Consider the following 15512-nt stretch of genomic DNA (forward strand, 5'->3'; position numbering starts at 1 on the left):
GGACAACAACCTCTCCCTCATTGTGATCAAGACAAAGGAGATCGTGGACTACAGGAAAAGGAGGACCGAGCACGCCCCCATTCTCATCGACGGGGCTGAAGTGGAGCGGGTTGAGAGCTTTAAGTTCCTCGGTGTCCACATCACCAACAAACTATCATGGTCCAAATATACCAAGACAGTTGGCACAACAAAGGCCTATTCCCCCACAGGAGACCTACTTGGCGCATGTGACAAATAAAATTAGATTTGATATGACATATATACACACACACACACTGTGAGGCCGGACTCGGTGTCTGTAGCCAGAGAGAGATATCAGCATCACCACCACATTGCCCTACAGCCAGCCAGTCAGCCACACACACACACACACACACACACACACACACACACACACACACACACACACACACACACACACACACACACACACACACACACACACACACACACACACACACACACACACACACACACACACACACACTGTGAGGCCGGACTCGGTGTCTATAGCCAGAAAGAGATATCAGCATCACCACCACATTGCCCTACAGCCAGCCAGTCAGCCACACACACACACACACTCGCGCACACACACACACACACACACACACAGAGGGGAAAATAGGATTTGTGCTCCCAGATAGCTGAGTGGAGAGTAATTCTAGTCCATGGCTGTGTTACTGTTCTACGCAGACAGAGACGGAACATGAGCTGTGTTACCTACTGACAACACTTCACCACACATTCACGGACAAAATAAGGTCACTTATTGGTCTTGTCAAAGGCATATTAAAACGTTATTATTATCCAGAGACCAGGTGATAAGACCTTTAAAATCAACGTCACCTGAATGTAAAAAAAAAATGGGGTTGACTGAGTGAACTTTGGAGAATAATAACACAGGTTCTTACAAGTAGAACAACTGGTGTTAAAGGGGTGGTTTGATCGTTTTGAAAGGATGGTCAAATTGTGTTATTTAAAAAAAATGGAGGTTTTGATCGTTTTGAAAGGATTGTCAAATTGTGTTATTTAAAAAAATTAAAAAAATAAAAAAAATAAAAAAAATCTATTGCACAGGATAGTCAAAGTCAGCCTGTCACTTTGGAGAAGTGTGCCTGAAATCTCATCGGAAGGTATACTGTCAGTATCAGGAATGTTGAAGCCACTAGATGGCAATATAGTGCTATACTGGTATCTTATCATCAGATACACATATTTAGAGTATAGATTCATGTATTTAGAGTATAGATACATATATTTAGAGAACAAATACATATATTTAGAGAATAGATACATATATTTAGAGAATAGATACATATATTTAGAGAATAGATACATGTATTTAGAGAATAGATACATGTATTTAGAGAATAGATACATATATTTAGAGAATATATACATATATTTAGAGAACAAATACATATATTTAGAGAATAGAGACATATATTTAGAGAATATATACATATATTTAGAGAATAGATACATGTATTTAGTACATATATTTAGAGAATAGATACATATATTTAGAGAATAGATACATATATTTAGAGTGCTTTAAACCCTCAAATAGAAAGGAATCATATGAACCTTGTGGCAAGTATAAAACCCTAATATTGATTTTGTTAAACAGCCTCACTCAGATATCATAGTAATAACTGCAAACATATCTCTCCACCGTGTGGCTCTCTCACGAGGAGTTCAGATATTCGGTGTCCCTCACACCCCTATCAAAGTCGCGCCATTCCTGCTTTAGATAATGCAACACTGGCTGTGGCTTTTATGACTTGCGAACCACAGGAGGTTGATGGCACCTTAATTAGGGAGGACGGGCTCGTGGGTAATGACTGGAGTGGAATGGTGGTATCAAATACATCAAACACACGGTTGATGCAATTCCATTTGCTTCGTTCCAACCATTATTATGGAGCTGGAGACTCATATCTCCCTCACTAGTTTTAAGCACCAGCTCATAGATCACTGCACCTGTACATAGCCCATCTGTAAACAGCCCATCCAACTACCTCATCCCCATACGGGTATCTATTTGATTTATTTTGCACCTTTGCACCCCAGTATCTCTACTTGTACACTGCACATCTATCACTCCAGGGTTTAATTGCTATATTATAATTATTTTTCCACCTTGGCCTATTTACTGCCTTACCTCACGTATCCTACCTAATTTGCACACACTGTATATAGACTTTTTCTATTGTACTATTGACTATATGTTTGTTTTACTCCATGTGTAATTCTGTGTTGTTGTTTTGGTCGCACTGCTTTGCTTTATCTTGGCCAGGTCGCAGTTGTAAATGAGAACTTGTTCTCAACTGGCCTACCTGATTTAAATAAAGGTAAAATAAAAAAAAATAAAAAAAATAAATAGTAGTAATTAGTAATTAGTCATTCCCTCGGAAGCCTCATGTGCTGTGAGCGGGATAGTTCATCTGTAACACACCTGATAGTCACTATACGGATATAGTTCTTACAATTCCTACGCCCCCCTGTGTTGTCTGAGAACTGCCAGCACACAGCTGACACGAAGGAATGTTGTGAAAAAAAAAGTAGTTGGGATGTGTATAACAGTATTATTTCTCTTCCCATGTCCTTACACTATCATCAGGCTATAATAATAAACCATTTAGCAAATACAACATCTACGGTCTGTAGAGATTTCCAGGTAGCCACCGTGGCAGGTTGTAATATAAAATCAGATTTCCAGGTAGCCACCGTGGCAGGTTGTAATATAAAATCAGGTTTCCAGGTAGCCACCGTGGCAGGTTGTAATATAAAATCAGATTTCCAGGTAGCCACCGTGGCAGGTTGTAATATAAAATCAGGTTTCCAGGTAGCCACCGTGGCAGGTTGTAATATAAAATCAGATTTCCAGGTAGCCACCGTGGCAGGTTGTAATATAAAATCAGGTTTCCAGGTAGCCACCGTGGCAGGTTGTAATATAAAATCAGGTTTCCAGGTAGCCACCGTGGCAGGTTGTAATATAAAATCAGATTTCCAGGTAGCCACCGTGGCAGGTTGTAATATAAAATCAGGTTTCCAGGTAGCCACCGTGGCAGGTTGTAATATAAAATCAGATTTCCAGTTAGCCACCGTGGCAGGTTGTAATATAAAATCAGATTTCCAGGTAGCCACCGTGGCAGGTTGTAATATAAAATCAGGTTTCCAGGTAGCCACCGTGGCAGGTTGTAATATAAAATCAGGTTTCCAGGTAGCCACCGTGGCAAGTTGTAATATAAAATCAGATTTCCAGGTAGCCACCGTGGCAGGTTGTAATATAAAATCAGGTTTCCAGGTAGCCACCGTGGCAGGTTGTAATATAAAATCAGGTTTCCAGGTAGCCACCCTGGCAGGTTGTAATATAAAATCAGGTTTCCAGGTAGCCACCGTGGCAGGTTGTAATATAAAATCAGGTTTCCAGGTAGCCACCGTGGCAGGTTGTAATATAAAATCAGATTTCCAGGTAGCCACCGTGGCAGGTTGTAATATAAAATCAGGTTTCCAGGTAGCCACCATGGCAGGTTGTAATATAAAATCAGATTTCCAGGTAGCCACCGTGGCAGGTTGTAATATAAAATAAGGTTTCCAGGTAGCCACCGTGGCAGGTTGTAATATAAAATCAGGTTTCCAGGTAGCCACCGTGGCAGGTTGTAATATAAAATCAGATTTCCAGGTAGCCACCGTGGCAGGTTGTAATATAAAATCAGGTTTCCAGGTAGCCACCGTGGCAGGTTGTAATATAAAATCAGGTTTCCAGGTAGCCACCGTGGCAGGTTGTAATATAAAATCAGATTTCCAGGTAGCCACCGTGGCAGGTTGTAATATAAAATCAGATTTCCAGGTAGCCACCGTGGCAGGTTGTAATATAAAATCAGATTTCCAGGTAGCCACCGTGGCAGGTTGTAATATAAAATCAGGTTTCCAGGTAGCCACCGTGGCAGGTTGTAATATAAAATAGTAATATAAAATCAGGCAGGTTTCCAGGTAGCCACCGTGGCAGGTTGTAATATAAAATCAGGTTTCCAGGTAGCCACCGTGGCAGGTTGTAATATAAAATCAGGTTTCCAGGTAGCCACCGTGGCAGGTTGTAATATAAAATCAGGTTTCCAGGTAGCCACCGTGGCAGGTTGTAATATAAAATCAGATTTCCAGGTAGCCACCGTGGCAGGTTGTAATATAAAATCAGGTTTCCAGGTAGCCACCGTGGCAGGTTGTAATATAAAATCAGGTTTCCAGGTAGCCACCGTGGCAGGTTGTAATATAAAATCAGATTTCCAGGTAGCCACCGTGGCAGGTTGTAATATAAAATCAGGTTTCCAGGTAGCCACCGTGGCAGGTTGTAATATAAAATCAGATTTCCAGGTAGCCACCGTGGCAGGTTGTAATATAAAATCAGATTTCCAGGTAGCCACCGTGGCAGGTTGTAATATAAAATCAGGTTTCCAGGTAGCCACCGTGGCAGGTTGTAATATAAAATCAGGTTTCCAGGTAGCCACCGTGGCAAGTTGTAATATAAAATCAGATTTCAGGTAGCCACCGTGGCAGGTTGTAATATAAAATCAGGTTTCCAGGTAGCCACCGTGGCAGGTTGTAATATAAAATCAGGTTTCCAGGTAGCCACCGTGGCAGGTTGTAATATAAAATCAGGTTTCCAGGTAGCCACCGTGGCAGGTTGTAATATAAAATCAGATTTCCAGGTAGCCACCGTGGCAGGTTGTAATATAAAATCAGGTTTCCAGGTAGCCACCGTGGCAGGTTGTAATATAAAATCAGGTTTCCAGGTAGCCACCGTGGCAGGTTGTAATATAAAATCAGGTTTCCAGGTAGCCACCGTGGCAGGTTGTAATATAAAATCAGGTTTCCAGGTAGCCACCGTGGCAGGTTGTAATATAAAATCAGGTTTCCAGGTAGCCACCGTGGCAGGTTGTAATATAAAATCAGATTTCCAGGTAGCCACCGTGGCAGGTTGTAATATAAAATCAGGTTTCCAGGTAGCCACCGTGGCAGGTTGTAATATAAAATCAGATTTCCAGGTAGCCACCGTGGCAGGTTGTAATATAAAATCAGATTTCCAGGTAGCCACCGTGGCAGGTTGTAATATAAAATCAGGTTTCCAGGTAGCCACCGTGGCAGGTTGTAATATAAAATCAGGTTTCCAGGTAGCCACCGTGGCAGGTTGTAATATAAAATCAGGTTTCCAGGTAGCCACCGTGGCAGGTTGTAATATAAAATCAGGTTTCCAGGTAGCCACCGTGGCAGGTTGTAATATAAAATCAGGTTTCCAGGTAGCCACCGTGGCAGGTTGTAATATAAAATCAGATTTCAGGTAGCCACCGTGGCAGGTTGTAATATAAAATCAGGTTTCCAGGTAGCCACCGTGGCAGGTTGTAATATAAAATCAGGTTTCCAGGTAGCCACCGTGGCAGGTTGTAATATAAAATCAGATTTCCAGGTAGCCACCGTGGCAGGTTGTAATATAAAATCAGGTTTCCAGGTAGCCACCGTGGCAGGTTGTAATATAAAATCAGATTTCCAGGTAGCCACCGTGGCAGGTTGTAATATAAAATCAGATTTCCAGGTAGCCACCGTGGCAGGTTGTAATATAAAATCAGGTTTCCAGGTAGCCACCGTGGCAGGTTGTAATATAAAATCAGGTTTCCAGGTAGCCACCGTGGCAAGTTGTAATATAAAATCAGATTTCCAGGTAGCCACCGTGGCAGGTTGTAATATAAAATCAGGTTTCCAGGTAGCCACCGTGGCAGGTTGTAATATAAAATCAGGTTTCCAGGTAGCCACCGTGGCAGGTTGTAATATAAAATCAGGTTTCCAGGTAGCCACCGTGGCAGGTTGTAATATAAAATCAGATTTCCAGGTAGCCACCGTGGCAGGTTGTAATATAAAATCAGGTTTCCAGGTAGCCACCGTGGCAGGTTGTAATATAAAATCAGGTTTCCAGGTAGCCACCGTGGCAGGTTGTAATATAAAATCAGGTTTCCAGGTAGCCACCGTGGCAGGTTGTAATATAAAATCAGGTTTCCAGGTAGCCACCGTGGCAGGTTGTAATATAAAATCAGGTTTCCAGGTAGCCACCGTGGCAGGTTGTAATATAAAATCAGATTTCCAGGTAGCCACCGTGGCAGGTTGTAATATAAAATCAGGTTTCCAGGTAGCCACCGTGGCAGGTTGTAATATAAAATCAGATTTCCAGGTAGCCACCGTGGCAGGTTGTAATATAAAATCAGATTTCCAGGTAGCCACCGTGGCAGGTTGTAATATAAAATCAGGTTTCCAGGTAGCCACCGTGGCAGGTTGTAATATAAAATCAGGTTTCCAGGTAGCCACCGTGGCAGGTTGTAATATAAAATCAGGTTTCCAGGTAGCCACCGTGGCAGGTTGTAATATAAAATCAGGTTTCCAGGTAGCCACCCTGGCAGGTTGTAATATAAAATCAGATTTCCAGGTAGCCACCCTGGCAGGTTGTAATATAAAATCAGGTTTCCAGGTAGCCACCGTGGCAGGTTGTAATATAAAATCAGGTTTCCAGGTAGCCACCGTGGCAGGTTGTAATATAAAATCAGATTTCCAGGTAGCCACCGTGGCAGGTTGTAATATAAAATCAGGTTTCCAGGTAGCCACCGTGGCAGGTTGTAATATAAAATCAGATTTCCAGGTAGCCACCGTGGCAGGTTGTAATATAAAATCAGGTTTCCAGGTAGCCACCGTGGCAGGTTGTAATATAAAATCAGATTTCCAGGTAGCCACCGTGGCAGGTTGTAATATAAAATCAGGTTTCAGGTAGCCACCGTGGCAGGTTGTAATATAAAATCAGGTTTCCAGGTAGCCACCGTGACAGGTTGTAATATAAAATCAGGTTTCCAGGTAGCCACCGTGGCAGGTTGTAATATAAAATCAGGTTTCCAGGTAGCCACCGTGGCAGGTTGTAATATAAAATCAGGTTTCCAGGTAGCCACCGTGGCAGGTTGTAATATAAAATCAGGTTTCCAGGTAGCCACCGTGGCAGGTTGTAATATAAAATCAGATTTCCAGGTAGCCACCGTGGCAGGTTGTAATATAAAATCAGGTTTCCAGGTAGCCACCGTGGCAGGTTGTAATATAAAATCAGATTTCCAGGTAGCCACCGTGGCAGGTTGTAATATAAAATCAGGTTTCCAGGTAGCCACCGTGGCAGGTTGTAATATAAAATCAGGTTTCCAGGTAGCCACCGTGGCAAGTTGTAATATAAAATCAGATTTCCAGGTAGCCACCGTGGCAGGTTGTAATATAAAATCAGGTTTCCAGGTAGCCACCGTGGCAGGTTGTAATATAAAATCAGGTTTCCAGGTAGCCACCGTGGCAGGTTGTAATATAAAATCAGGTTTCCAGGTAGCCACCGTGGCAGGTTGTAATATAAAATCAGATTTCCAGGTAGCCACCGTGGCAGGTTGTAATATAAAATCAGGTTTCCAGGTAGCCACCGTGGCAGGTTGTAATATAAAATCAGGTTTCCAGGTAGCCACCGTGGCAGGTTGTAATATAAAATCAGGTTTCCAGGTAGCCACCGTGGCAGGTTGTAATATAAAATCAGGTTTCCAGGTAGCCACCGTGGCAGGTTGTAATATAAAATCAGGTTTCCAGGTAGCCACCGTGGCAGGTTGTAATATAAAATCAGATTTCCAGGTAGCCACCGTGGCAGGTTGTAATATAAAATCAGGTTTCCAGGTAGCCACCGTGGCAGGTTGTAATATAAAATCAGATTTCCAGGTAGCCACCGTGGCAGGTTGTAATATAAAATCAGATTTCCAGGTAGCCACCGTGGCAGGTTGTAATATAAAATCAGGTTTCCAGGTAGCCACCGTGGCAGGTTGTAATATAAAATCAGGTTTCCAGGTAGCCACCGTGGCAGGTTGTAATATAAAATCAGGTTTCCAGGTAGCCACCGTGGCAGGTTGTAATATAAAATCAGGTTTCCAGGTAGCCACCCTGGCAGGTTGTAATATAAAATCAGATTTCCAGGTAGCCACCCTGGCAGGTTGTAATATAAAATCAGGTTTCCAGGTAGCCACCGTGGCAGGTTGTAATATAAAATCAGGTTTCCAGGTAGCCACCGTGGCAGGTTGTAATATAAAATCAGATTTCCAGGTAGCCACCGTGGCAGGTTGTAATATAAAATCAGGTTTCCAGGTAGCCACCGTGGCAGGTTGTAATATAAAATCAGATTTCCAGGTAGCCACCGTGGCAGGTTGTAATATAAAATCAGGTTTCCAGGTAGCCACCGTGGCAGGTTGTAATATAGAATCAGGTTTCCAGGTAGCCACCGTGGCAGGTTGTAATATAAAATCAGGTTTCCAGGTAGCCACCGTGGCAGGTTGTAATATAAAATCAGATTTCCAGGTAGCCACCGTGGCAGGTTGTAATATAAAATCAGGTTTCCAGGTAGCCACCGTGGCAGGTTGTAATATAAAATCAGGTTTCCAGGTAGCCACCGTGGCAGGTTGTAATATAAAATCAGATTTCCAGGTAGCCACCGTGGCAGGTTGTAATATAAAATCAGGTTTCCAGGTAGCCACCGTGGCAGGTTGTAATATAAAATCAGGTTTCCAGGTAGCCACCGTGGCAGGTTGTAATATAAAATCAGGTTTCCAGGTAGCCACCGTGGCAGGTTGTAATATAAAATCAGGTTTCCAGGTAGCCACCGTGGCAGGTTGTAATATAAAATCAGATTTCCAGGTAGCCACCGTGGCAGGTTGTAATATAAAATCAGGTTTCCAGGTAGCCACCGTGGCAGGTTGTAATATAAAATCAGATTTCCAGGTAGCCACCGTGGCAGGTTGTAATATAAAATCAGGTTTCCAGGTAGCCACCGTGGCAGGTTGTAATATAAAATCAGATTTCCCATGTCAAAGAATGGGGGATATGCTGTGAAGTCTATGAAGATAGACCCAACGTACTGTAAGTCACAGTTATTCATTGCACATCAATTGAGCATTTTCAGGCACACAAATTCCAAATACTGACATTGAAAAGTTTCACTAAAAAAGTGTACAACTAAATATCGCATATTTAAAATTGAGTACAAAGATAGCGGAAAACACATTTAATAAGTAGATCGCAACATCAACGAAATGATAGCATCATAACTCAGAACAGTGCATAAAAGGATATTAAATTCACTATCCATTTAAACAAACATGTCTCTTTTCAAAAAATTGTTCACCCTTGATCCAGCCCTGTACATGGGGAAGCTGTGCTTGCTGTCCATCCCAGGACCCCTGTCTGCCCAGTGAGAGGGGCCTGATCTGTCCATCCCAGCACCCCTGTCTGCCCAGTGAGAGAGGCCTGATCTGTCCATCCCAGGACCCCTGTCTGCCCAGTGAGAGAGGCCTGATCTGTCCATCCCAGGACCCCTGTCTGCCCAGTGAGAGAGGCCTGATCTGTCCATCCCAGGACCCCTGTCTGCTCAGTGAGAGAGGCCTGATCTGTCCATCCCAGGACCCCTGTCTGCCCAGTGAGAGAGGCCTGATCTGTCCATCCCAGGACCCCTGTCTGCCCAATGAGAGAGGCCTGATCTGTCCATCCCAGGACCCCTGTCTGCCCAGTGAGAGAGGCCTGATCTGTCCATCCCAGGACCCCTGTCTGCCCAGTGAGAGAGGCCTGATCTGTCCATCCCAGGACCCCTGTCTGCCCAGTGAGAGAGGCCTGATCTGTCCATCCCAGGACCCCTGTCTGCCCAGTGAGAGAGGCCTGATCTGTCCATCCCAGGACCCCTGTCTGCCCAATGAGAGAGGCCTGATCTGTCCATCCCAGGACCCCTGTCTGCCCAGTGAGAGAGGCCTGATCTGTCCATCCCAGGACCCCTGTCTGCCCAGTGAGAGAGGCCTGATCTGTCCATCCCAGGACCCCTGTCTGCCCAGTGAGACAGGCCTGATCTGTCCATCCCAGGACCCCTGTCTGCCCAGTGAGAGAGGCCTGATCTGTCCATCCCAGGACCCCTGTCTGCCCAGTGAGAGAGGCCTGATCTGTCCATCCCAGGACCCCTGTCTGCCCAGTGAGAGAGGCCTGATCTGTCCCCCCCCCCATACGTGATATGACATTGTTACTTTTGTACTGTTTGTTTGTTTAATTATCAGACGGGATGGGTAAGTGCTACAAATTGTTACGAATCAATGGGATATTTATGGCTTTGATTTAAAATAATAATAATAATAATAATAATAAGGTCAAATGATGTTTCACCATGATTTGACACCTTTATTTCTCTTTAGTGTTCATGGTGATCAATATTTTGGCTATGCTGTCCTATTATAAATGAACATATTGTCATTATTAATGATAATGCAGAGGCACCAACCAATACATTGTCCAATACACTTATTGTATGCTGTTTTCAAGTACATTCCCTTCTGTCTAAGCTTCTAAGGTGAATCAGGGTTTACTAATTATTGGGAAGAACTGTATCAGTGAAATGTATTCTGTCATTAGTTACAAAATAATAGAAAATGCAATTGTGTATTGCTGCTGTTTGTCTGATATCTAATCGTCCATGATCAGCTCTGCATTTAGCAGAGAAAATGGGTTTGAGGTATACTATTTAAACTCACAATGACATGTGGTTAGTGGTTAGAGCGTTGGACTAGTAACCGGAAGGTTGCAAGTTCAACCCCCTGAGCTGACAAGGTACAAATCTGTCGTTCTGCCCCTGAACAGGCAGTTAACCCACTGTTCCTAGGCCGTCATTGAAAATAAGAACTATTTCTTAACTGACTTGCCTAGTTAAATAAAGGTTAAATATAAAATAAATTAAATATAAATTAAATATAAATTAAATTAAAATAAATGTGGCCCATTGTTCACCTAGTCATCAATGACACGTGACCCATTGTTTACCTTGTTACCTGGCAACGACCACAAGGGCGTTTCAAAGAGCTGTCAGTCAAGGCGAACTCGCGAATATAAATAAAGGTACTATTTCTTAACATTTCTGAGCATTTTAATAGTGTAAAAATGTTATGCGTGATGTTTTGGTCATTCAAATGCCCTTTTTTACTTAGGATAGGATGACCGTGCGGGAACTTTAAGCAGTCTGTGGGATATAGAGTAAGTGGCATCCCTGTGAAAAGTGTAATCGTCACAAAAACCTCACATAAACTGTTGACCGAACAGGGTTAGTTATGAAGGCCTTATTGAAGCCTGTAGTTTTACCTTTGTACATCCTTGTCACAGTCCAGTGACTCCTCGGGGTTGTCAAATGAAAGACAAAACGTCAATGTTGACTCAGTCCGGTGCACAACTGAACAGTCACTGACTAAATGTTTCCCACAGCACAAGCCATCATCTCAGGGCCTTGAATGTAAATAAACAGTCCCATAAACAGCAACACATTTATATGGCCGAGTCTCTCTGTCGGGAAGCGCTTATAATATAGGAGTGGATATCATTAGTGCACAGAGTTTTTATTGAACAAATTCAGCTCGGTCCTTCCCCGTTTCGTCCCGTTTGCTTCCGCGTCAGAAGCGTTTCGCAACAGAAACGGCGTGATGAATGCGCCCCCGCTGGGATCTATTGGACCACGTGACTGGATAGTACACGTTTGGACCACGTGACTGGATAGTACACGTTAGGGCCACGTGACTGGATAGTACACGTTAGGGCCACGTGACTGGATAGTACACGTTTGGACCACGTGACTGGATAGTACACGTTTGGACCACGTGACTGGCAGCCATCGCTTTACCTAATTCATGTCCAACCCAAAATGGGAAAGAGGTGGAAGGGATTGGAGAGGACAGAACGAACAGCAATGCAATAGCTTGGGTATTGTGTTTAAAATCGGGGGGGAAAAAAACTCGCTTTTCCAAATCCTCTCTGTAGGTTTTATTGGTTGAAAACAAGAAGTTGCCAAGGTGAGTTTTATTTCGTTCGTGTGTGTTTTTTTTGTTGTTGTAGATATTTTGTTTCGGCGTTTACTTTGGCTTTCGTGTCTGAATAATTGACTATTCATGGGTTTTTAGACGCAAATCAATATGTCATGAATAGGGATATAGCTTGGTTAATTTATCAAATGTAAATTACACGAAGTCAGAATTAGATTCCTTGTTGAAAATAAATGAATACATCTCATCAGTCTTTTTGCCGCCACACCCGCACTTCTCTAAATGATTATGAGTAGGAACACGCTTCCTGTGTTAAGGATACGAAGTAACCGTACCTTCTTCACCTTCCTGCCGGGGTGTATGTTCTGTGTGTTAGGGATTAGGCTAGATACCTTGCTAGTGGGCCAGTCCAGTGGTCGTAGCTGACTTCCGGCTGGGTGTATGTTCTGTGTGTTAGGGATTAGGCTAGATACCTTGCTAGTGGGCCAGTCCAGTGGTCGTAGCTGACTTCCTGCTGGGTGTATGTTCTGTGTGTTAGGGATTAGGCTAGATACCTTGCTAGTGGGCCAGTCCAGTGGTCGTAGCTGACTTCCTGCTGGGTGTATGTTCTGTGTGTTAGGGATTAGGCTAGATACCTTGCTAGTGGGCCAGTCCAGTGGTCATAGCTGACTTCCTGCTGGGTGTATGTTCTGTGTGTTAGGGATTAGGCTAGATACCTTGCTAGTGGGCCAGTCCAGTGGTCGTAGCTGACTTCCTGCTGGGTGTATGTTCTGTGTGTTAGGGATTAGGCTAGATACCTTGCTAGTGGGCCAGTCCAGTGGTCATAGCTGACTTCCTGCTGGGTGTATGTTCTGTGTGTTAGGGATTAGGCTAGATACCTTGCTAGTGGGCCAGTCCAGTGGTCATAGCTGACTTCCTGCTGGGTGTATGTTCTGTGTGTTAGGGATTAGGCTAGATACCTTGCTAGTGGGCCAGTCCAGTGGTCATAGCTGACTTCCTGCTGGGGTGTATGTTCTGTGTGTTAGGGATTAGGCTAGATACCTTGCTAGTGGGCCAGTCCAGTGGTCGTAGCTGACTTCCTGCTGGGTGTATGTTCTGTGTGTTAGGGATTAGGCTAGATACCTTGCTAGTGGGCCAGTCCAGTGGTCATAGCTGACTTCCTGCTGGGGTGTATGTTCTGTGTGTTAGGGATTAGGCTAGATACCTTGCTAGTGGGCCAGTCCAGTGGTCGTAGCTGACTTCCTGCTGGGTGTATGTTCTGTGTGTTAGGGATTAGGCTAGATACCTTGCTAGTGGGCCAGTCCAGTGGTCGTAGCTGACTTCCTGCTGGGGTGTATGTTCTGTGTGTTAGGGATTAGGCTAGATACCTTGCTAGTGGGCCAGTCCAGTGGTCGTAGCTGACTTCCTGCTGGGGTGTATGTTCTGTGTGTTAGGGATTAGGCTAGATACCTTGCTAGTGGGCCAGTCCAGTGGTCGTAGCTGACTTCCTGTCGGGTGTATGTTCTGTGTGTTAGGGATTAGGCTAGATACCTTGCTAGTGGGCCAGTCCAGTGGTCGTAGCTGACTTCCTGCTGGGTGTATGTTCTGTGTGTTAGGGATTAGGCTAGATACCTTGCTAGTGGGCCAGTCCAGTGGTCATAGCTGACTTCCTGCTGGGTGTATGTTCTGTGTGTTAGGGATTAGGCTAGATACCTTGCTAGTGGGCCAGTCCAGTGGTCGTAGCTGACTTCCTGCTGGGGTGTATGTTCTGTGTGTTTGGGATTAGGCTAGATACCTTGCTAGTAGTCCAGTGGTCGTAGCTGACTTCCTGTCGGGGTGTATGTTCTGTGTGTTAGGGATTAGGCTAGATACCTTGCTAGTGGGCCAGTCCAGTGGTCGTAGCTGACTTCCTGCTGGGTGTATGTTCTGTGTGTTGGGGATTAGGCTAGATACCTTGCTAGTGGGCCAGTCCAGTGGTCATAGCTGACTTCCTGCTGGGTGTATGTTCTGTGTGTTAGGGATTAGGCTAGATACCTTGCTAGTGGGCCAGTCCAGTGGTCGTAGCTGACTTCCTGCTGGGTGTATGTTCTGTGTGTTAGGGATTAGGCTAGATACCTTGCTAGTGGGCCAGTCCAGTGGTCGTAGCTGACTTCCTGTCGGGTGTATGTTCTGTGTGTTAGGGATTAGGCTAGATACCTTGCTAGTGGGCCAGTCCAGTGGTCATAGCTGACTTCCTGCTGGGTGTATGTTCTGTGTGTTTGGGATTAGGCTAGATACCTTGCTAGTGGGCCAGTCCAGTGGTCATAGCTGACTTCCTGCTGGGTGTATGTTCTGTGTGTTAGGGATTAGGCTAGATACCTTGCTAGTGGGCCAGTCCAGTGGTCATAGCTGACTTCCTGCTGGGTGTATGTTCTGTGTGCTAGGGATTAGGCTAGATACCTTGCTATATAGGTCAGGTAATGACTAACTCGCGTCATTGGGGCGGCAGCGTAGCCTAGTGGTTAGAGCGTTGGACTAGTAACCGGAAGGTTGCAAGTTCCAACCCACGAGCTGACAAGGCACAAATCTGTCGTTCTGCCCCTGAACAGGCAGTTAACCAACTGTTCCTAGGCCGTCATTGAAAATAAGAATTTGTTCTTAACTGACTTGCCTAGTTAAATAAAGGTAAAATAAAAAATAAAATAAAAAAATCAACTGCCCTGCGTTGTGGTAGGTTTAGAAAAGCAGTAACCTTGGGAACCCTTGACCATCCATGTGTATGTGACCAATAAAATTTGATTTGATTATAGCAATACGATAGACTTGTTAAATAACATTCAAACAAATGTCTTTGTATGCTATGCTGATAAAAAAAAAACATTTTTAAAGCTACTACTACTGGCATATCATAACCAACAGTGTCTGTCGTATTTAGGTCCCAAAACAAATCTATAGTACCAGGTTAGCTAGATCCTGTTATCGGAGATGTATCAGGTCTGTTACCAGGCTAGCTAGATCATGTTATTGGAGAAATATCAGGTCTGTTACCAGGCTAGCTAGATCCTGTTATTGGAGATATATCAGGTCTGTTACCAGGCTAGCTAGATCCTGTTATAGGAGATGTATCAGGTCTGTTACCAGGCTAGCTAGGTCCTGTTATTGGAGATATATCAGGTCTGTTACCAGGCTAGCTAGATCCTGTTATAGGAGATGTATCAGGTCTGTTACCAGGCTAGTTAGATCCTGTTATTGGAGAAATATCAGGTCTGTTACCAGGCTAGCTAGATCCTGTTATTGGAGATATATCAGGTCTGTTACCAGGCTAGCTAGATCATGTTATTGGAGAAATATCAGGTCTGTTACCAGGCTAGCTAGATCCTGTTATTGGAGATATATCAGGTCTGTTACCAGGCTAGCTAGATCCTGTTATAGGAGATGTATCAGGTCTGTTACCAGGCTAGCTAGGTCCTGTTATTGGAGATATATCAGGTCTGTTACCAGGCTAGCTAGATCCTGTTATAGGAGATGTATCAGGTCTGTTACCAGGCTAGTTAGATCCTGTTATAGGAGATATATCAGGTCTGTTACCAGGCTCGCTAGATCCTGTTATTGGAGATATATCAGGTCTGTTACCAGGCTAGCTAGATCCTGTTATTGGAGATATAT

At 44.1% G+C, this 15512-nt stretch overlaps 1 protein-coding gene across 3 annotated transcripts in view; it reads left to right on the forward strand.

The window, feature by feature from the left end:
* The first annotated feature begins 11713 nt into the window (after positions 1–11713).
* Positions 11714–15512, forward strand: part of LOC118359524 (SPRY domain-containing SOCS box protein 1-like) — a 29453-nt gene continuing 25654 nt past the window's right edge. For all 3 annotated transcript variants that reach the window (XM_052481365.1, XM_052481366.1, XM_052481364.1), the window contains exon 1: positions 11714–11918. The gene's annotated coding sequence lies outside the window, so the exon portion shown is untranslated. The remainder of the gene's footprint in view (positions 11919–15512) is intronic.

The sequence above is a fragment of the Oncorhynchus keta genome, chromosome 27, assembly GCF_023373465.1.
Source record: "Oncorhynchus keta strain PuntledgeMale-10-30-2019 chromosome 27, Oket_V2, whole genome shotgun sequence".
NCBI classification, from domain to species: Eukaryota; Metazoa; Chordata; class Actinopteri; order Salmoniformes; family Salmonidae; genus Oncorhynchus; species Oncorhynchus keta.